Source organism: Equus caballus, chromosome 11 (assembly GCF_041296265.1).
Source record: "Equus caballus isolate H_3958 breed thoroughbred chromosome 11, TB-T2T, whole genome shotgun sequence".
NCBI lineage: Eukaryota > Metazoa > Chordata > Mammalia > Perissodactyla > Equidae > Equus > Equus caballus.
The window spans coordinates 12,703,964-12,727,533 of NC_091694.1; positions in this window are offsets into that span (position 1 = coordinate 12,703,964).

The window sequence follows — 23,570 nt, forward strand, 5'->3', positions numbered from 1 at the left end:
AGCACCCCGTACAATTCTCTTCCACGGTTCTCATTGCCTGCTGTTCAGGTAATGTGAGGCCTGGAGCAAAAAGAGCCCCCTGCCCCCTGCCCTGTGTTCAGGACCGTCTTCCATCCCTGCCCCTGCGAGGCTGGGCATCCTGCTGGCTCTCCGGGCAAGCTCCGCCCCTTCCCGCCCAGGCCTCCACTTCCCGTGTGAGGGGCCCTGCTGTTCGGAAGTTCTCTCTTCCTCTCTGGTGTGTCTCAATGGTTGTCTGCTCCTCTGAAGGGAGTCTGGCATCTCCCTGACACACACGTTTGCTTAAAGATTTACATTTTCGATTTCCCTGCCCATTTTCTGCCTGCATACATAAAAGAGAATTGTAAATGTTTAGAAAAATCAAAGTTCTTCTTAGACACCTGCAGTTCCACCAAGTTAGTATTCTCTAATTCATGCCAAGAAGAGGCTGAGGAAATGAGGTGGAATAACCTGCCCCTTTTCTTGCTGAAGTTTCCCGAACTTTATTTCCTCTCTTGGAGTAGCTTCAAGTTCTCAGGGCAGTTGGGAAGCTTGTGAGGCACAGCTTCCTGCTTTACTGGGGCCGAGGGAGTGAGGGAGCCCACTCTGGGCTCACCTCATGGAGACAAGTGTCTGAGAAGGAAGGGCATGGACAGCAGCCACTGCTGAGGGTAGGAAGCACACTGGGCTGGCCAGTGTTGAGGCCAGAGCTGGGCAGTTAACTGGACATTCCATTCTCCCCCCAACAGCACAGGCCCCCTGGTCACACCCTGCCTCCATTCCACCATCCCTCCCTGCCCGTCCCTTTTTTTTTTTCCTTTAGAACCTGTGGGGTGCCCACAGCTCTGCATAGGGCATTCGGGGCTGAGGGGACTGCCAGCTCTTGACAAATTGCAAACCTTGAAATGTTAATTAATTCACACTCAGAAAAGCGTGAGCTGCACTGTCGTTTCTACTGTTTTCAGACAGGAGAAAACAAATGTAAGAAATCTCAGGGCTATCCGTACAATAAGATGTGGAAGTGAAGGGCACTTAATGATCACATGGAGGGCCAGTCCCAGACTCATGCTCCTGGCCCATTAGAAGGAAACGTGCTGAGTGATAGACGAAGTGCAGGGCTTCTAGGCTGCGTGATGTATTCCCATGGAACACAGGACCCAAAATCGTAAGTTCCTATCAGCTGATCACACAATTCTCTACAAATTCTTCAGCCAGTGAGTTTCAAGCCACCTCAAGCCAGATTGCTAACAGAGTGATATTATTAGGTTTCAAGTTCACATCACTTTGCCTAAAGAAACCCACGCTGTTCCCACTACCACACCTACCACTTGTCATTGCAAATGGAAAACTCCATGCCATAAAACGGGTTCCTTCTTTCAAATGTCCCATCAGGACCCATTCAGAGAAGTCTGAATTATAACGAATCAAATTTTTCCATGTCTCCCACCTTTCAATTACAAGGGAGTAGGACACATTATGATTTCCCCTGAGCTTGTATCACACATTTCTATTTTTTGCCTTCTATTTCAAGGGATGATCCAATTTGGCCATCTTAATCCTCTGGGCAGGGACAGAAGAAAAGATCCTCCCCTCCAGTTCTTTTCCCTTTTAGATACAGTCTTCTTGAGTGTTACAAAGAGTGTACATGCCAGAAATACCTTTCCAAGAACTGAATTCGAACCCTGACTTCACAGACTGTGGTATTCTCACCAGTAGTCTTCATTGAAGAGGGCTTCAGGAGACAATTCGTAAGAGCCTGCGGCTGCTTTGATTGTGTGAGAATTGGGTTGGGCAGTTGGGGATATAACAAGATCTCACTAGGACAGTAAGTTTGGAAACAGGAAAATCGAAGAGAAGGGAATTCTGGACAAGGACTTAGCTCTCATCCCCGGGACCATTCACAGTGCTCGTCTGTTTTGGCCCACTTACACACCATTCGTGGATCCCAGTCTAGTGTGAGCTCTTTATCTGTCAGCTCAGCCTATGAAAACGAAAACATCTGGGAATTGCAAGGCAGGGTGGTGGGGAACCAATCTCATGGGCCCTGTGCTTCTCCCAACCTCGTAACCTTTTACTGCTTCACAGTTCATTGTCTCACTCTTCCCTCTGCCTCCCACCAGCACCCTTTTGCTCACACAGGTCCTGTGGGAAACTTCATTGGGTGAGGGATTCAGGTTCTTTCGGAACGGCTGTGGGACGATGATAGTCTCAATGAAATGCCCCGCCGGGGGTATCAACTCGCCCTTTAACGTCCCCTCCTTCTGGCTCAGTGTGGAGCAATTTCAAGGCTTGCCAGGACTAGGGTTTGGAGTCTTTCCTTGATTTCTGCTTCTCATCTATTGTGCATTCCCCGAAACAATCTGGGGATGGGAGCCAGGTAGCAACAATGCAGCAAGCCTCTGAGACCAAAAGATAATTGAAAAATCCCAGTAACTCCATTTCTTTTTGGTCCCGAGGTTCACATATGGTCAGCACATTAGTGACTTTGTCCCTAAGACCAGCTCGGGACACAGGGTGGGCATTATTTCTGGCCTTAACTCAGACTACATTCCACCAAATAATCAGGCATTAGGGGGCTTTATGTGCCTCAGGTCCACTGCAGGTGTGACCACATCACTGGTTCTAACCCAACCTGATGTCCCTCCTAGAAGGGTCCACACTCTAGGAGATAAAGTAGCTGTCTCCATGAGTGATTGCTTCCAGACCCAATGAAGAGAAACTCATGTGTTTGAAATGCCTGCCATTCTTCTCCATTTCACCATAAAGTAGCCAATTTAATTTTGCACAATACTGTTTGATAACAACCATGTGTGTGTCTTCTGTATTTATATACTCAGGAAAGGACCTGCTTGGTCAGTGTGAGATAATTTCACAAGCAAAATGGAAGCAGATGTGACTCCTTTTTATTTGGCTCTTCAAACTCAAGCAATCTAATTCCCGGGTCAGTCTGTTCTTGGGTTTCAGTTCCCTTGAAGAAGGGGATCCTTTTACACTACGACGTTTGCCTTTCTGAGGTACCTGACAAGCAGGCGTGGGCAAAAGATTTGAGGGAGTTTGTTCTCGGCACTTTCCGACACTTCCAGGCTAGAGACTCAGTGGGATAGAAGTTTCCTCTTCTGGAATAGAACGTGGCTGTCCAGTAGTAGGCTTATCCACTTCAATTAAACCATTCTTCCAACTACTCAGAATATACAAGCATTTGGGCCTGAAATCCAAGATCAAATACTGCTAAGGTGACTCATTTGAGACTCCAAAGCAAAGGAGTTAGGCAGGACTGACATCAGAGAAGGGCTGACTTCTCTCTCTTTTCATCATATTTCCTCTTTTGCTTTCCATCCCAACTTGTGCTGGTAAGCCAGCCATGTACAGTGGTACAATTCGTGCACTGTACAAAAGTGTTCAGCCAAGGGAGTAAATTGGAGCTGAAATCCAGCCCATGCTATGCTTGTTAAGCCACACACCCCCTCATGGCGTATATCTACCTGGAGGAAGAGACATCTTTTTTCCCCACAGAGGGAGCAACTGCTCACCAAGTTGGCATTCCTGGGGCTGCATCTTCCCAGAAGACGTGCGTTTTTCTAAGAAGCTGTATGTGCTGGTGGTGCCCTTGCACACTGGTGATAGCCTAAAATTTGAATATGCAAATGCAAGAATATGTGCCATCTACTTCTACCTGTGTACGTTGGTACTTTTCAATAGGCCACATTCCTGGATTCTGCCCTGTCTTTGGGAGACTGAAAGGTAAATCATCAGGAGAGGCTTTAGACCCAAGATAGTAGATACGTGGCACTTGTGCCAGTACTCTTCCTATGGCAGACATCACTAATCAATCATGGAGTGCCTTTACACTGAGTCCACGTTGGTCTCACAATCCTTCTCCACTCAGTGATGCCCTCTCTTCCTTCTCTACCAATTGAACAGGGTTGACTTACAAGAGGAAACTTATTCGCAATGTGTCTCAGCTAGCTATTGCCACAATAATGCTGCATAACAAACTACCCCAAAACTCAGTAGCTTAAACAAGAGTAATTTATTCTTGTTCGCCCAGCTCGGGACAGCTGGGGTTTGGCTGATCTATGGTGAATCAGGCTCAGCGTGGACTGCTTCAAGCTGCAATCCAGCGGGGCTTGGTTTGTCGCTGTGGTTCGGGCTCAGGTCTGCTCACTGTGTGTGCATTCTGGGGCCCGTGCTGAAGGGTCAGCTGCCAGCCAGAGGACACTCTTCTCCTGTCGAGAGTAGAGGCGCATAAGGCAAGACCAGCCACAAAAGCACATTTTTAGTCTCTGCTTATGTCACATCCACTAACATTTCACTGGCCAAAGCAAGCGATGCGGCCGAGCCCAAAGTCAAGGGGCAGAAAGTATGTCCCTCCCACTCTAAGACTGAGGCGAGGATGAAAGTTGTGACCAAGCGTTGGAGCTACCACACCATCTCTGCCCTAGGCAAAGGGGCAGGGGCGGTGTCAAACCACGCTGCTGCGATATCTCCTACTTGGCTGATGTCCCCTTAATATCATCATTAAACCCACCTTCCCTGGCCAGACAATCAGCATCTCGGCCCAGGTGGGTGGATAACAGGGGGAGCTGGACTTCCGAGCCCAAGATGCAGTCATAGAGTGGTGCTTTCTCTAGCCTGGCCAGTGAACCTGGTCATTAATGGTAATTAAGATGGATCTGAGACAGGTGCTTGCTCCAGGACATGGCTACACATAAACAATTGAGAGGGCCAGGTGGACTCAGGGAGCCCAGGCTTCATGTGTGTGATTTAGAAGAAATGAGAGAGTGAAGTAGAAAGAGCAGAAGAGATGGCAGCTTAGGACACAGGTCCCCCAACTGGAAGTAGGCATGAGCGTGGAAACCCCTGCCCATCCGATGAGGGCTTTTCATTTTCACTCATCAAAAGCAAAGCATCTCTTTAAGCCACATCATCTTATCATCATCATCAAAGGTTAACCCGGAAAATTACAGAGCCGAGGTCCTGCCCGCAAGGAGTTCAGGATCTGAGACACACAGGCAACAACTCTAGGGAGTAAAACATAAACAAAGAACCAAGATGGTGTGAAACAGACAGATGGCAAAGGGAGTTCCAACTGTAGATAAGAGAAAACAGGGATCAATCCAGGCAGGCTCCCTGGAGGAATGGGCATTCAGGAGCTCCGTGTGGAAGGGAGTGCTGTCATCCCAGAACAACGGCATCACTTAAGAGAGGCCAAGGAAGTAGAAGTGGGTGTGGGAGAGAGTGCACTGACGGCAGGATGAGCTGAGGGAGGTGAATGGAAAGGAGTGTGGGCTGCATGGAGAGGTCTGAGCGGTCAGTGTGCATCTCATGCAGCTCAGCTGATGGTCAGCAGCTTGGCAGCAGCCTGATGAGGAGGCTTTAGAAGGGCTTGTAGGGATTTCTCTTCAGAAAAGTCTGGCTGTCTTTTTTTTTTTTTTTTTAATTCACAATGGTAGATGGAGAAAGAAAAAGGTGATGAGAAGGCTTGTCGTCTGCCAATCAGACAGGTCAGGAAAGGGAATTAGGAAGAGAAAGCCCTCCCACACCCACCAAATCTAACCCATCTAACCCGCCTGGGTCTCCAGCGTGCGGATCAAGCCCCCGTCAGGCCAGGCTCCATAAGTACTTCACAAACGACAGCAAACCTGGGAAGTGGGACTCTTGTCATCCCCTTTCACAGATGAGGAAACTGAGGCTTCATGAAAATAAATGACTCATGCAGAGTCACAAGGGTAGAGAATGAAAGTGCTGGGAATCGAACCCAGGCCGTCTGAATCTAGAATCCACACCCTTCATCACCGCAGATGCTATTTCTTAGAGGGGTCACTTGCCTAAAAGACACCACAGACGTGGAGTTAGTCAGGCCCAGCCGGCAGCTCTAGGATTCATTTGCCAATCAGGCTGTGAAGGTTTCGGCCACCCAGAAAATCGGTGTGACCTCATTTTCCACATTGTACTGGAGAGCATGTGTCCTAAAGCTACCAAGATCCTTGGGAACGTTCTTTCATCAGGTGGGTCCCAGGTGTTTCCCTCTGTGCTGCAAAGTCCTGGCATGTTTTCCTTTGGAGAGAAGTAAAGTGTTAGTGAGCTGAGGGGAGGCTGGGAGAAACATGCTCTTCCCTTTCAAGCCAAGTCCAGCTCGTAGGCAGGCCAGTCATTGACATTCCTCTCTTCTCCAGAGAGCACGGCCAGAGTTCCATGGATAAAAGCCCAGCATTAAAGACAGAAATGAATGGTCCAGGTTGAAAGAAAACTTTTGAAACAGGTTAGAAGACTCCAGTCGGGGGGTGGCTTGTAGTGTGAAATGTCTGCTACCTGAGCAAGATGCCGAGCGTTGTTTAGATGTGGTTGAGAGGGAGGGAGAGGTTGCGTAATTACCGTTCCTTCCTAAAGGCGAAAGGAACCACTTGCTTCTGTCTTCCTTTCTTGTTTCTTGCAGCCTGTATCTGCTGTTCTGCAAGCTTGACTTTGAGCTTGGATTTTCTGAAAGCGTTTAGGGTTTGGCCACTGTAACATCAAGCTCAACGCAACCCACGCTCAAATTTCATCAATGCTAAGGCTCCAGTCTTGCAAAGAACAGGCTCAAAATCACCACAGAGGACCTATCCATGCCAGGACAGGTTGATGGAAAGAAAACAGCGTTACCTGAAGGTGTGGCAAAGCATGCCCTGCTCCAGGACCACGGGGACCATTCCTGGGAGAATTGTCTCCCAGTAGAGATCCATCCAGAGGTTCAGGGAAGGTAATTCAGCTTCGATAAAAAGAAATAGAGAAAAATGGTGGGATTGCAAAATGAGAAATGTCAGCTCACAGCCACAAATACTCTTTAAGTGCCTATAATGTGCCAAGGAGTGTGCTAAATAATGTGAAGAACCATACCCATTTTAGCCACTTTTCATGAGAACCTCAAGAAATAATACTAGTCGAAGGAAAGAAACAAATGGGCAAACTGGGTTCTCTTTCCAGCCAAAGGACTCAAGGCTTTGAATGGGATCAGTCAGGAGAAAGTGAATTCTCTGTGCAAAATTCTGTGACAGCTGGTACAAGCATCCCTGTGGCCCCGTGCGACTTCTGGAATAGACTTTCTAGTTAGCTAGAATGGTCAGAGATCATTCTACGGGCTCACCATCAATAGAGCACAGGCTCAGAGGTGATCTGCAGTCTGGGAATGGGTTGAAGTGAACCACTCCTGCCTCTCTATTCAGTTTGTCTTGTGATAAATAGCAGCTATTTGCAAGATGGGCAATCAAGGTTAAAGACTCCGTCTGAGCAAATCTATTTGGTCCCTCCGGCCAAGGTGACCCCTCAATCTTGGCCTCATTCACACTGTTCTCACCTGTTAACCAGCTCAGGCACGAGTTAACTCGCTTTTCGTCTTCTAGCTTTCTTACCACGCAAAAGGATTTGAACGTCCACTTCTTTCTCACTAAGCTCTGTTGTCATCCCCTTTTGGAAAATAGCAACTCCTTTTCAGCCCTTACTTAGCAGGAGAGACTCAGAGATCTGGACTAAGTCACAAAGTTCCCTTGAGCTCAGCTTTCGAGACCATCTCACCGGTCAGGCCAAGTTTTGGGGGTGAGTGAAAATTAGAGCAACATGCGCAGCCAAATGTGTGGGGGTCAGGGCTCTGAGATACATGAGAGACTTCAGGGGCATCCGCCCGGCGCGCAAAGAGAGCCATCTGTGCTCTGCAGATGGTGTGTCTACATCTCAAGAGCGAGAATATTGCTTTTGCATTTTTCACCTGTCGCAGAGGCTGCTAGCAGCCTTTCTTGGCTCCTTTCTTAGGAATAGGATCCTCTGCCCACCTCCCTTCTAAGCTGGGCATGTGGCCTAAAGACTACATTGACCATCCTCCCTTGCAGTTGGCTAAGCACCAGTCAGTGAGGTGTAGGAAGTGGTACGTGCTAATTTCTGGGAACGTTCTCAAAGGAAGGGAGTATGCTCTTATCCTCCCTCTTTTCTCCTTCCTGCTGGCTGGAATGCAGACACGATGGGCAGAACTAGAGCCAAACCTTTGGTCCATGAGGACAAGGGCCCTATCATCGGGCAGTGGTCCTCAAACTTTTTTGGTCTCAGGACCCGCTTTACGCTCTCAAACATTCTTAAAGATCACCAAAAAGTTTTTCCTTGTGTAGGTTCTATTTATCGATATTTATAGTGTTAGAAATGAAAACAGAAAAATTTAAAACACAAGTACACACAAGCACATATTCCACGAGCCTCCAGAACAACGAGATCATGGAACCTCTAGAACATTCCACTGTTTACTCACCCTTGAGAGAATGAGAGTAAAAAGGCAAATAACATTTTAGTATCATATATTTTGATCTCACAAATCTCCCGAAAGGATCTTGAGGACCCCGAGGGTCCTGAGGGATGGTAGAGCAGTGACCTAGAAGGTGTCCGAGTCTTGGAGGAGTTTGTGGAGCAAGTGATCATATATCAGACACAGACAGTCAACCTCCAGACTCTTCGTGTCGAAGAAAAAAATGAACGAAATTCAGCTTCTCCGTTGTTGAGGATGCTGCTACTTAGGGCCTTTTGTCCTTTGTGGAGAAACCTAATCTGGGTAACACCCTCTCCTTAGGGGTTTAGTGGGATCCACTCTGTGACTGTGGGGCTAGTCCTCTGCTTTTCCTCTCCGTAGAGGCTAAAAATATTACGTCTTCTCACGGAATCTGAACAATTTTTTTTAAAAAGGCAAAAATTTTCAGAATGTCGTTTCTCTGTTTTCCTTTGTCAGTTCTTAGGCGGAATATCATCTTCACTTTAACCCACACATTAAGGGGAGACATAAATGAAAAGTGTGAACCAGAGGCTCCATCTTGATTTGCAGGAGTACGACGTTGTAAAAATCGCTCCTAAAAATGAAAGCACAAAGCAGGTCAGAGTTAACATTAGTCTTCCCAACACCCCAGGGAGATGTGTGTTATTATCCCCATTCTGCAGATGTGGAAGCTGAAACATGAAGGAGCTTGCCAATGAGCATAATACAGTGTTTTCCATTTTCAAAGCAGCCCTGTTCATTAATTAGCACATTCGCTCAATAAGCCTATACGGTAGGTAAGTGCACTTTGTACTCACATCCAAGCATCCCTAAGTCCTTTATGGATCCTGAACTCATTAATAATCTTCCAACATCTCCTCAAGCTTGTTGTGTATGTGGAAGAGAGAGAAGCATGCATGTGGTGGAAAGAGACAGCTTCCTCCAACGAGAATGTCCAGCTAGGAAGCTCTTCCCCAACTCCCACTGCAAACTCTTCTCGCAGAGTCTGACACCAGTCATATTCATCCGAACCAGCAAACCCAGGCCATTGAGGCAGAATGTGCGAACTTCAGTGCTGCGCCACCGTCCTGGACCCCAGGATGTGTGTTACATAAAGATCCATGAAACATGGCTGCCGGGTGCAGCAAGCTTCCAGCTTCATCCTGTGTCACCGTGGAAGCACCCTTTTGAAGAAGTACTAGGACCATTCAATGGCCCCTCCAACCTCTCAGAAGGTATTTTCACAGGGTCTGGAACAGACTAAGAGGAGGAAGCTATTTATATTGCTTTAAAGGCTCAAGGTGGTTGGAGAAATGACTGCCCCAAAAAATCCAGTGGTGGGTCCTGCTGCAAAATATGACATGACATTTATTGCTTGCAACACACTGCCATGAGGAATGCTCAAGTGTTACCATCCCTGCGTGCAATTTAATTTTCTTAGTGCTGGGGGTGGAGGGGAAGAAATAGAAACAGGGCAGCCTTGTGGGGGCTGGGCATGATATTCACAAAAACATTTTGTAAGTCTTTAAGTAATGAAATAGTCAAGCTAAAGATACCAAAACTGGTCATATTACAAGGGAAAATGAATAAAGTAGGTTAACATAATTTTTCAGAAGTGAACATTTTTTAATGTGTTGATTTTTCTCCCCCATATCACTACTCCACAGATAATTTCAGTAAGGAAAGAATGTGTGTATTATTGAAGAATGAACAAAGATAAACCTGGTATTTTGGCTTAAAATAATGCATGGATGGGCCAGCCCGGTCACATAATGGTTCAGTTTGCGCACTCCACTTTGGTGGCTTGGGGTTTGCAGTTTGGGATCCTGGGCATGGACCTACACATTGCTCATCAAGCCATGCTGTGGTGGTGTTCCGCATGCAAAATGGAGGAAGATTGGCACAGGTGTCAGCTCAGGGACAATCTTCCTCAAGCAAAAAGAGGAATATTGGCAACAGATGTTAGCTCAGGGGCAATCTTCCGCACACACACACACAAGATAATACATAGAATTTACTCATTTTCAATGTGATGTTAATACAATGACATCATTTTTGTTCACATTTTTTTGTCCTTCCTTTTCCTCCTTCTAGTCAAACAAAATTATTCACGGGCAAAATAAAAAGCCAGCTATGTCCATCAAAATCACAACCCACAAGAAGTGTAATAATTCACGAGTGCCACAACTCTCAGTGATACATCAGTAGTTATAGTTCACAATTGGTTTGGAATTCACACCAATCCATTGATTAAGATGGGGACCAAGATGATGAACTCTTGTGTTCCCCATCATTGCGACTGCCTCCATCATTAACATTAAGCATCCTTTTTGTTATAAGTAGCAAAGTAAGTGTTGACACTTAGCGTAATAATTAGAACTTCTGATGAGAATGCCTGCTCTAGACCAGGACGCTCAAAGTGTGGTACTCGAACTGATGCTGGTCCACAACCTATTATTACTATTCCTGTTGAGGTAAGAACAGAAATTGAGAATGAGCATCTAGAAACTTCTATCGTGATTTGACTTTGCCATGACATCCAAGCACATGATTAGTGGACTTGTCTCGCTAAACAGTGTGTAGACATTTCTGGAGCTGTCCAACTCCCACGGTGAGTCATGCTGGTGACACCTGCCTACTAGTCTCGTTCAGTAGGACCACGTATTGCCAAAAAATCAGCAATAACCACAGAAAGTTTGAAAAGCACCTCTGTGGCCCATTTTAGTTGTGGGACCAGTCACAGTCATTTATCTTCTATAGAGATGAGTATCTTGGGGCTGGACAGCGTTGAGTGTAGAGATTTAAGTTCTCTTATTAGGATAAGAGGGCCCCGTGGGTGAACATGTCCTTCCAATCTGGGAAGTAGGCATTTGGGAGAGCATTGGTGTTGGTTTGGAGAAGAAGGATGTGACTCTCTTGCCCCGGAGATTGTCAAGTCAGTAAACAGAACATGAGTGGAACCCATCACGTGGATTCAACCCTAAGGCCAACACATCTTCTAATTCCCTGGCTGCATCCAGATCCCCAACTTCACAGTTTCAGAAATTTTAATGCAAGGCAAAAACCTCTTTCTTTACAAAACTCTTTTTAGGCACAATACTTGATCAGAGACAAAATTGAGTCAGTTCTTTTGTCATTGAGCGACTCAAGAACACCTATAACCAGTTTTGTTCATCCAAAACAAGTATTGGAGGTGCTTAAGGATGGTCCTGATGTGGGGGTGAGAACAAGACTAGTTCTTCCTGATTCCCATCTTAGTCGATGGATTTCTTTGGTTACTTCCCAGGTTTAAATTTTTAAGGTGAGTTTGTGCCAATATAGTCATTCAGAGGACATGCCACAAAAGGTGTCCAGAAACTTTCAGTGGCCAGAGGTGTGGTACCCAGGACCATTCTCCACTCCCCGCCCCTTAGGCCCCTCTTTTGCCCCTGGGTCTTCTAACGGCCAAGTGGAAATCAAACATCCAAGAGAAAAATATGCTAAACTACAGTTCAATAACATTATGTCTGTATAAAGAAAAGGTTTTTGGCGCTCAAACTGAAGACCCAACACGTGTTAGATGCATGGAGAAACAGACAAAAGAAAGCTGAATACTTGAAATATTTCATTTTTTAAAGTATGCAGATTTTGGGGCCAGCCTGGTGGCTCAGGGGTTAAGTTCGCATGTTCCCCTTTGGTGGCCCAGCTTTTGCTGGTTCAGATCCCAGGTGCGGACCTACACACCGCTTGGCAAGCCATGCTGTGGCAACGCCCCACACATAAAGTGGAGGAAGACAGGCACGGATGTTAGCTCAGGGCCAGTCTTCCTGAGCAGAAAGAGGAGGATTGGCGGTAGATGTTAGCTCAGGGCTAATCTTCCTCAAAAAAAAAAAAGAAAAGAAAAAGAAATTTTTTTAAAAAAGTATGTAGATTTTTAAGAAAATGTCCCTGCTGTGGGTATCTTAAATATTTGCTTAATATTAATTGACAGTCATGTCCGAGTGAGAAGAATGGTCTGAGGGACATTTCTTCAGCCAGAATGCTACATGCTACTTTGCTCCTTAATACTTTTCAGTTAAGGATCTCTTAGTACTGAATCATAATGGAAAGAATCGAAATCCAAGAATTATCTTATGGGCATAAGTTTGGATACAGTTCTTCAAGAAATGGGGATGAATTTAAATTCCCAGAATACCTAACTTTAAATTAAGGATAAGTCTATTGATTGATTGAGATAAGCTTAATTAAAAATGGTTTTCCTACATGTCCTTTGAACTTGAGTTAAGTTTTGCCAGAGCCTTTCCCTTGAATAATTTACCAACACGTGGGCCTGCGGAACTTTCCTTCCTTCCTTCCTTCCCTCCTTCCTCCCTTCCTTCCTTTCTTCCTTCCTTCCCTCCTTTCTTCTTTCCCTCTCCCTCCTTCCTTCCCTCACTTTTGCCTTTCTTTCTTTTCATCTTTCCACTCTCTATCTTTTCTTCCTACTTTCCATTGCTCCTCCTTTCCATAAATCTTCCTTCCTTTCTTCTTTCTTTCTTCTCTCTCCACTTCTTTCCTTTTTTTTCTTTCTCCCTTCATTTCTCTCCTTCTTATCTTCCCTTCTTTTTAATCTTCCTTTCTCACCTTCCTTTATCTTTCTCTCTTTGCTTCTTTCTATTACTTCTTTCTCTTTCTTCCTTCCTAATTGTCTTTCTTTCCTTGTTTAATTTTTTTTTTTTAATCCTGGGTATATGGGCAAAACTCTTTCCCACATTGGCTCCTTTTAGTAGTTACTCATTAACTCCAAGCTCCAAAGCAAAACAAAAAGTTTACAATTGTTTTTTATTTTCCATGGCAATAAAATGTCTCGATAGAACATAGTAAAATTAGTAAGAATGTTCAACTTGCCCCCTAACAGTGTTTTCCTTTGCAAAGTTGTTCTGTGCAAGTTTCTTTAAAATCTCACCAGCATTAAATCCTCATTAATATAAGCCCAGTGTATTTATGGTGTCAAAATATGTTTTAGAAAAGCCAAAAGCAACCGTTACACAAGTTGCCTCATTATCAATAATCTAGCATCATGCCTTTTATGTGTCATTTCTTTACACAATATACTATCATTGATGACTTTTAGCAAATACATCATGGCAAAGGATTACTCTCATCAGAGGCAGTCTTTGAAAAGGATATGCTAATTTCTAGGGAGCAAGAAAACATCAAAACAGTGCCAGCAAATAGCCAAGGGACTTTTATGTCTTAATATCCTTCAGAAGTGCTTTATCTCCCAGTGCAATGCGTATCATAGTATAAACAGAAAATGAAACAGCCACGGCATCAAAGAAGGCCCGGCCATGGCTGTAATTTCAGATCAGGTTTAATAAAGGTTATCTACAGTGGGCTAAGCAAACAAAAGGGTGCATGTTTTAAAGAGCCATTTGATAACTTCCATTTAAGGTGCCCTATCAAAGCGATTCTGACAATGTCCTACGACTCCCACTGAATCTCCACACCTTCTTTCCAATGTGACTCCCTTCATTGCTTACGAGGCTCTTTTGATGTCCTCATTTTTTAGGTGATTCTAATTTTGAGGTGATCAGCCTATCAGAAGTTGGCCTACTTTTATGCAGGCCCTGATTTCCAATATATGGGTGTGAACATGTGAATCAAAAATGGAAAAGAGTCTGGAAAGGCACTCAGCCATTACATCCAGATCCGCAGCCAAGCAAAGGCGAGTCTACCTGGCCGTGAAAATACTTGGTGCCTCCGGCGGGGTAAGCCCAATCTAAGCCCAGGACAGCATCCCCACTCACGGCTCTTCACCAGAGCGTAAACTGAGAGCAACCACAAGAAATCTCTCTCCTCTACTTGTTAAGTTGTACAGCCTTTGAGCTTCTGATTTAGGTACCAAAAACGGCTCTCGGCATTCCTGTGTTGGCAGATAACCAAGAAAAGGAATCCAGTCTTCTCTCTGCTCCATCCTGAACATAAATGCTTTTGATAGTCATCAGCCTGGGGAGGTACAGACAGAGCACAGGAGGCTGACTCCTCCACCGCACGCTCAGGCCTCTGCTGGGAGCCATTCTGTTGACTTAGGTGGCACAGCGCTGCACCCCATGACATCTCCCCTCCCCGTGACCACTCCTCACCTCCTTATCCAGCCCTGCCTCCTTCCCGGCTGGGAGGGGACCACTCCCAACATTTGCAAGTCAAATATGCCCATTCAGCTCCTCCCAGCAGATGACAGATGGGCCACCTGACAAGCGGTCTGTGCCCCACCTCCCACCAGGGAGGAGGAGTCAGCCAGGGAAAAGGGTCGTCTGTGCAGGAATTGGGCCTGGCTCCGCTGGGACGCAAGTGTGTCACTTTGATAATTCCTCCCTTCGAAGCATTTCCAACAAAATTCAATATCCCATGGCCAGTTACTTGGTCTAGTGTGCCCCAAGAGGGAGAGGATGTGGGGTGGGGAGGGAGTTTCTGCCTGGGGACACCCATAGTCTTAACTAGTCCTCACCCCTGCCCCCCAATATCCTAGTTTCCCGACTCTCAGCCCCTCCAGAGACAAATTCCTGCTTTTCCTCAGGCCTTGACCCCAGCCCCTCCCCAGACTCCAGGGAGAGGTGGGGAGGAGATCCCCTGGCCTGTGTCCGCAGCCCATCCATCTCTGCCCGTCAGGGAAGGCTGGCCGCGTCTCGCCCACCCCCCAGCTGTTGCCATGACAGGCCTCTGTGCAGTGGGGATCCATGCGAGCCAGACGCCGGCGGCTGGGGCAAGGAGGGTCAGCGCCATGGCTGGGGCGATGCCATATGCCAAGGCCCACAGCTCAGGGCTGAATCAGCCAACAGTTGCCCATCGAGACCCCTCCAGCTCATTGTTGAAGCAGCTGGGGGGCGGAGGGCAGTTCGTGCTTTGTTGAGAGATATTCTGCCTTTCTAAAAAATCTTTACCCTAGTCTTCTGGCCCCCAACAGAGACCTAACTATGCCCGGCCCAGGCGCACCACATGGCTAGGAGCCGGGGCTACGTGAGAGCAATGTCAACGAGCCGGAGTGGCAGAGTTGCGTCTCCAGTCCCCACGGTGGTCCACAGACCCTGTGCTCCCCTCCCAGGCCCAGGATCTAGCCCCCACTAGCAAAACTCAAACTTGACAAATTTCCACACACACAAGCAACCCAACCCATCCGAATTCCAAACTGGCCGTGTAATCTCTCCACCCTTCTCTTCTGTGTGTAGCAATCTGATAAAACAAAACTCAATCACCCTCACAAACAATGTGGGCTGCAGCATCCATTCGGATAATAGATCAAAGGCCTCAAGGACAGACAGAGTCATAAACATCACTCCCAACCCCGCAAGACCTTTATCCCTGGATCTCAGCCCCACCCACTACAGACGAGTCATGCCGATTCAGCGTGGAGGCTCCGGAATGACTCTCAGGGCAAGAGCCATGGGAAAAGTTCGAGGGAAAACAAGCTTGTCAAAGTCAATTTTTAAAGACTTGCTTGTAACTGGAGTTAAGCTTTTAGTTTTTCCCTTCCTTGAAACTTAACTTTCTGCCAGGGGTAAGGTGGCCTGGCGAATGGGCAAGTTTGTGAGGGTTGAAGCCACAGGCAACTGCCTAATACCATGATTTTTTATTTCATTTACTCAATGAGTATTGCAGGAGGGATTTCTTTTCACACAAGCACAGAGGGAACCTAATAGAGTTCAGAACCCACCTTGTTGTATGTGAATATAATATTCTACCCCTCCAAGGTCTGGAACGGCGGTTGATCATTCTCTGTGCTCTATTGCCATGTCAGTTTCTTTGGAGAAGCAAAGTGACCCGTGAGAACTTGCATAGACCAGGATTTTGGTCCAGCTCTGCCATTTCTTAGCTGTGGGAGGCTTGACCTCCTCTTTTATGAACCTCCTAGGACTGCTCTGAGGATGAAGTTATCAATAACTAGAACAGCAAATTCACTGAGTACTTAGTATGGACCAGGCATGGTACTAGGTGATGCGGGCTCGGTGAGTCAAGGAGTGGAAAGAAAGATTTCTTGGACTCTCAAGGTCTGGCAGTAGTGCTCTTTTATTCAGAGAATAACATGGAGTAGCATGGGGACAGGACCCATGGGCAGTAAGAGCTCCAATGTGTTGAGAGTTAGAGCTAAATTTATAAGGCACAGGTATGTGAGTTATTTCTTTACAAGACAAAGGAAAGATGATGCAAAAAGTCATTAAATGGTATCAGTGCAGATGGGGTCTGGTTATTGGGTGGTCCTATAACTTTAGATACGAATCAGATCGGATTAAGTCAGGACCTCCTATGCTCCCCAGAGGATGATATAGATCAGTATGTAGGGCAGGACACCTTGGGCTTCTCTCCCTGGGGCAGCCTTGATCCGCATCACTAGGCACATAAACTTTTCTTATTTAATTCTCTCAACACTATAAAGTAGGTACTATCCTTATTTACATTTTACAAATGAAGAAACTAAGGCACAGAGAGGTCAAGTAGGTTCCCCAAGGTCACACAGCTACCAGATGGTACAATCGAGATTTGAACCCAGATAAACATGCATGAACATCAAATTATAATGTAGAAGGACAAGTGAAAAAATCAAAACCTGTGCTGTCCAATACAGTAGCCACAAGCCAGAAGTGGATAGCAGAGGCATAGAACATTTCCATCATTGTAGAAGATTCTCTCGGACGGTGCTTTTTAAACAGCAGCTGTCAAATATTTTTAGCCATGGAATTACTTTTTTCTAATAAAATCTTAGATGAAGCTTCAACGTATCAAAAAAACAAAAATGCCATTTTAATTAAATTAATGTTAATGTATTTTGTAAAGGCAAATTAATAACATTTACTAATTATACAATCAGTAAGAACCATAATGTCTTACATATGTTCATTTATGTCATTTACGTTTAAACATTTTCGATGTGAAATATTACATATGCACACACAAAAAAGCATAGGACATAAATGTACAGTTTAATGAGTAATTATAAGGTAGACTTACCCACGTAACCGCCACCCAGGTGAAGAAATTGAACTCGCCAGGATTTGAAACACCTGCTCCTCGGCCTGCCCCTTTCCGGTCACACCGCCTTCCACCTCCCCGAGGTCACACCATCATGAGGCTGTTTCAATTGATGAAAACAATGTTAAAGTGAGGGTTATAGATATGAGATCAGCTCCTGAGTTAAGAATGGTTTCTACATTTTTAAACAGTTGGAAAAAAATCAGTAGAAGAACAATATTTCATGACACGTGAAAATATATGAAATTCAGATTTCAGGGTCCACGAATAAAGTTTTATTAGAACAAAGCCCTGTTCTCTGTTGTACACATTATCTGTGGCTCCTTTTGCGCTTCCATGCAGAGCTGGATAATCGTGACAGAGATTCTGTGTATCCCACAAAACCGAAAAGATTTACTCTCTGTCCCTTTACAGAAAAAGTTTGCCCACTCCTGTTCTAGATGACAATTCATTCCTAAAGCAGCCTCAGCAGGCACTGCCTAGATTATTCCAGTCTTTTCATTTTGGTTATATAGTAACATGAAGCTTCTGATGCACGCCGTGAAGAAGGTGACGACGGTTTGTTTTTGACGCAACTCCCCTTGCAATTTCAGAATACTCTCCCTAAACTGCTCTTAAGACTCAAAAGAGAAGTACCTTGAAATTTTAGTTCCAAATTCAAACACATACAATATCTAATCTTGGTTTACATTCTTCATCGTAGATATAGAGGTGAGAAAAGACGCACTCCCAGCTTGGAATAAGCGCAAAAGAAATCTATGATACACTCTCATCAGGATGACATGTTATAAGTTTACTTGTTATTGTGCAACTGAAAATCAGGCGATGCCAAGAACATGCGCCGAGCAGATGTCTTTGAGTTCTGTCTCCATTTGCCGCAGCAGCGTACAAGTTGACGTGCACAAACTTGCCAGGCCTGAATTTAGAAAAAGACCGTCCTTCCTAATCTATGACACATGGACAAGAAGTTCAAATTTATGCCCAGCAACAACCAGTTAAGACATTGGTGGTTTCTGATGTTACGATCTGGTAGCTGACACCCATGAGTAGACCTGTTAGTTTTAAGTATGGTTTTTAAAACAGTCTTAATTATTTATTTATTTATTGAGGAAGATTAGCCCTGAGCTAACATCTGCTGCCAATCCTCCTCTTTTTGCTGAGGAAGACTGGCCCTGAGCTAACATCCATGCCCATCTTCCTCTACTTTATATGTGGGATGCCTACCACAGCATGGCTTTTGCCAAGCGGTGCCATGTCTGCACCCGGGATCCGAACCGGTGAACCACAGGCCACCGAGAAGCGGAACGTGTGAACTTAACTGCTGCACCACCGGGCGGGCCCCTCTTAATTTTTTAAAAATTCACTCACACATACTCCACCTGAGGGTTCCTATGAATAGGCAAAGAGCCGGATTTGTTGTTAATGATTCTTAGGCAGTAATTCTCAAAAAGTACAAAGGCGGAGGTGGGCCTGAGTATCAGAATTGGGGAGGGAGGCATTATATTCACAACACAGATGACACAGAGTCAAGTCCAGCAGCCTTGGCTGTTGGGGCAGGCACTGAAAAGGTTCAGAAGCTCTGGCCAGGCCTGGCCACAAGCTGAATGAAGAGAGGGGGACATTAGCACCCGCAGGCAATGGTTTATCACCCTCACACCACCTCCATGAGCATCTCCTCATGCAACTCATCTTTCCCTTTCCCCATCTCCATCCCCAAGGCTCTACCCTACTGTGGACCACATCTTTCCTGACCTCCTGCTGCCCTTCCCCCAGTACCCTCCCAGTGCCTGGCTGAACCACGCTGCCTCTCCTGCAGACTGACTGTTGGGGACCCTCCTTGTACCAGGTAAAAACTACCAACTGAGGCTAGCCCGAAATCACGAGTTCTCGCACCATCCCATTTGAGAACTTACCTTTCCAAGGACTCTTCAGGAGGTGGTGAAGCCTGATTTAATATGCCTCATTATGCTCCCTTTGCAATTTTGCCATACACAAGACTCAAGAATTTTACTCATATATTTATTTGTATCATTATATTATCATTATTAAAATTATTGAAATATTTATTTTAAAAGGAAACTTTATATCAGCACCTTAAATGGAAAACAAGCAGGACAGCCAGGCGTAGAAGGTAACTCAGTGTCACATGCAATGGGAACGAAGCCACATTACATGAGATTGTGTCTGGGCACTATTTCAGCCCAGGGCTCTGAGCCAGGCTTCTGGTCCCTCTGCTGTTTAAAGGGGGAGATGAGCAGGCTAGACACTCTCTCCCCAGGCCAAGCCCCTCTTGCGTGGAATCAGGAGGACCGAGAGAAGGTTGCAAGGAGTCACTGTCTCCGCCGTATGGGTCAACACCGTTCAGGCTGTGACCCTTTACAATCGAAAATCCTGTCCTCTTCCCAAGAGACACACACGTCTCATCCATTAGGAAACAACGTAGATATGAGCACAGAGTCCGAGACTCAGTGACTGCCACTGCTCTCCATTAGCTCTGTGACCCTGGCGAGTCCTTGCAATTGCTATGCCTCCCTTGTCCCTTCTGTCCAAGGGCAATAACAGCCCCTACTTCAGAGGAGCGTTGCAAGGATTAAATGAGATACTACACGCAAAGTTCTTAACACAGCTCCCATCACGGAGTTGGCCCTGTGTCACTCCCTCTCCCCAACATTCTTGTCACTGAGCTCACAGAGACATCATTTGTGCCTCAACTGAGAGCTTCATGATAAACAGCCTTGCTCTCAAGGATGAGATCAAAGACTCCAGGTAACCAAGGCAAGAGGGACTCTAGGATGCTGGCCTCCCCTTCTTTTTTTGAAGAAGATTAGCCCTGAGCTAACTACTACCAATCCTCCTCTTTTTGCTGAGGAAGAGTGGCCCTGAGCTAACAGCCATGCCCATCTTCCTCTACTTTATACGTGGGCCGCCTACCACAGCATGGCTTTTGCCAAGCGGTGCCATGTCCGCACCTGGGACCCGAACCAGCAAACCCCGGGCCACCAAGAAGCGGAACGTGTGAACTTAATTGCTGCACCACCAGGCCGGCCCCTAGGCCTCCCCTTCTGAATCGTCTTTGGCTGGAGCTGAGCCGCGTGGTAAACGTTTTCTAAGTGGGGATGGAATGCTCACAAGAACAAGGTCTCTGGAACACGCAGACTCCCCCAGTTTTCTTCTTGAGAGAAGAGGAGGACTTAACAACGTTAATGAAACTTAAGTATGATGGCCCCTCACTCGCTTGAGTCCCTCTGAGTGGCAGCAGGTTCTGGGAGTTCTAGAATGTTCTAGTGGGGAGAAGAAGATGGGTTGCAATTGGGAAGCATCTCTCTGTAAGCATTCCTGATAAAATTCTTTTTTTTAAATGATTTTGTATTCTTACTCTTAAAGAGGGACCCCCAGAATTCTGTAAGCTTGAGGACACATAAAACCTGGGTTTGACCCGAACGAGGGGTCTCTAGAGGGACGTGGATGTGCTCCCCAGAGGAAGCTGGCCCAGGGGAGGGGCAAGACCATGAGCTAACCAGATTCTAGGTACAGCTCCTGCCACAGGCAAGCGGGCTGAGCGTGGGCATGTCCCTTTATCTCTCTGGACCATCAGTGAAGACGGTGGGTGGGCTGGCTTCTCTAAGGGCCTTACAACTTTAGTTAGAGTCACTCTTGTCTGCCCTGGCAGACCCTGGAGCCAGGGGTACTGGAAGCAGAGGGACCACAAAGTGCAGGGCCTCTCCCATCACTATGAACCCAGAGGAGGGTGGCAGCTTCTCCCATCCCACCCCACTAAACGAGCTATCTCCCCCTGCCAAGGCAGCCCTGTGAGGTTTCTGCACATGCAATTTCCACAGCACCAACTCCAAACCAGCAAATAATATGATAGCTGTTGATAACTGCCCTGTACATCATCCATCAGAAGATGAATATAAAAGTGCACCTTTGTAACAGGAAGTATATGGATGAAGGTTGCCGATGTCCACCATGATGCCCCTGCGGAACTTCTAGAAACACAATATCTCAGCTGAACAAGCCCAAGGTCAATTTAGGTAGGTGACCTAAGAAAACTCCATATGAAATAGGTGTTGTTGATACTGAAGCTTGCATACATTAGTTCATTAGTCTGGAACTTAATGCAAAAAAAAAAATTGTTCCTTTAGATAAATAGATAAATCCCAGTATAGCTGGAAGGATGCTTTTGGATATAAGTGACAGAAAACTCGTATCAAGCCAGCCTAAGCACCAAGGGAATTTATTGGTTCTTATAATGAAAGGTAAAAGTAGTGTGGACTTCAGGGATGGTTTGATCCAGACCTTCAAAATGCCATAAGGACTCCATTGCTTTTCTCTCAAATGTGTTTTCTCTGCCCTTTTTAATATGTTTCTGTCTTAGTTTGGGTGCCCTGAGACCAGAATTCTAGAGCAAATGGTTTATTTCGGTGGTGATTCCAGGAAACCCTAGTAGGAGAGGGGGGAAGTGAGACAGAAAAGGGCAGGCAGCTACCACAGGGTGTGTTATCAAGCAAGTGATCACCAAGGGCAACTGTAGCTTCATCCCACTGGAGAACTCTGGGGGACAGTGCAGAGCAGGCACTTCAAGTCATCCTGCTCCAGCGGCAAGGCAGTAGGGTCTGTATCCACCTATTCCTGTCAGCAGTTGCCATGGGCTGAATGTTTGTGTTGTCGCCCCCACTGCCCACATTGAAATCCTAATGTGAAGGTAATAGGAGATGGGGCCTTTGAAATGTAATTAGGTCATGAGGGTGGAGCCCTCACGAATAGGATTTGTGCCTTTATTAAAGGAACCCCAGAGAGCTCTCCAGCTCTCTTCCCACTATGTGAGGACAACACAAGAAGTCAGCAGTCCGTAACCCAGAAGAGGACCTCGCCAGACCCTGACCAGTGACACCCTGATCTTGGACTCGCAGCTCCAGAACTGGGAGAAATACATTTCTGTTGTTTATAGGTCACCCTGCCTACAGCAATTTGTTAGAGCAGCCCGAACGGACCGAGACAGGAGTCATTGGTGGAGGGTGGGTCACCCTCACAGTAGCAAAATTTCTACCGTAGTCAAAGGCCTCGCAGTCACCTCTCCCCTCCCCAGAGGAAGGAGACACCTCTGTCCCAGCATGCCAGCCCAGCCTGAGGGTCACTCTGATGCACTGACAGCGCTGACACACCCAGCCCTGAGCCGGTCTTGGGGCCAGGATGGAATGTGCCCATTTGCCTAGCCTCGGGGGCGCTGTCTCCGCCACACTGCGTGGATCTCAGAGAGCAGGGACTTTGGGGAGGGGGAGACGGAGGAGGCCGGCATCTGCTGCACGGTAATGACGTAATGGTCTGGACTGACTAGCAAACACTAGATCATTAAACACAAAGGCACCAGAGGTCTCCTACAGGGGTCACAAACTAAAGCGCCAGCAATAACGTCAATGGTTGAAGCAGGCCAGCGGAAGGCTGCTGAGTTCTGAGGGGGCACGCCTGGCCGGAGCAACAGATCCTGCTCTCAGCCTTGGGCAAGGGCTGCCACGAGAGAATGTGGCAGAGTGTCTGATATTTCAAGAGTAGCCAGAAATCTGGATCTTTACACGAAATCTCCCCATCTGAAACGTTGGAAACAAATTAAAAGTGTTTTGGATGCTACATGGGCCAAATAACACACATCTGTGGGCCAGATGCAACCTGGGGGTGCCAGTTTGCAACCTCTGATGCAGATCCACCCCATAATCTTCCAAAAGGGGAAACTGAACTGTTCCAGAGACGGTCAGTAACTTACCCAAAGTCACGCAGCTGGTCAATGGCAGAGCTGGGACTGGAACCCCGCTTCCCCATTGCCATCTGTTATATTTTCTGATCTGTTGTGCTCAGAAAGATACACTCAGTGCCCAAACTGGAGACGGCAAACCACAGCCCGCGGGCCGAATAAGTCCGGCTGTCTGTTTCTGTAAATAAAGTTTTATTGAAACACAGCCACGTGCATGTGTTTACATTTTGTCTGGGGCTGCTTTCCCGATACAGGGGCCGAACTGAGCTATTGAGCCAGAAACCACATGGCCCACAACGCAGAAAAGATTTCGTATCTGATCTTTTACCAAAACAGTTCGTCCATCCCTGTTCTAGACCCTTGACATACGCAGATGTCATATTTCTTGTTTTAGCTATTCATGAGCTATCCCAATGGTCTGAGTAGAATTATTCAGGAGCACCTCTGAATCCTACCCGCGGGGCAGCAGGTCTGGGGGTGCAGATCCCCGGGGAGGATGGTGAGTCAGCCCAGCGGCTGGAGCTCATCTCATGCTGTGTGAGTTAGTCCCGCGAGATGACGCAAAAGCACCGC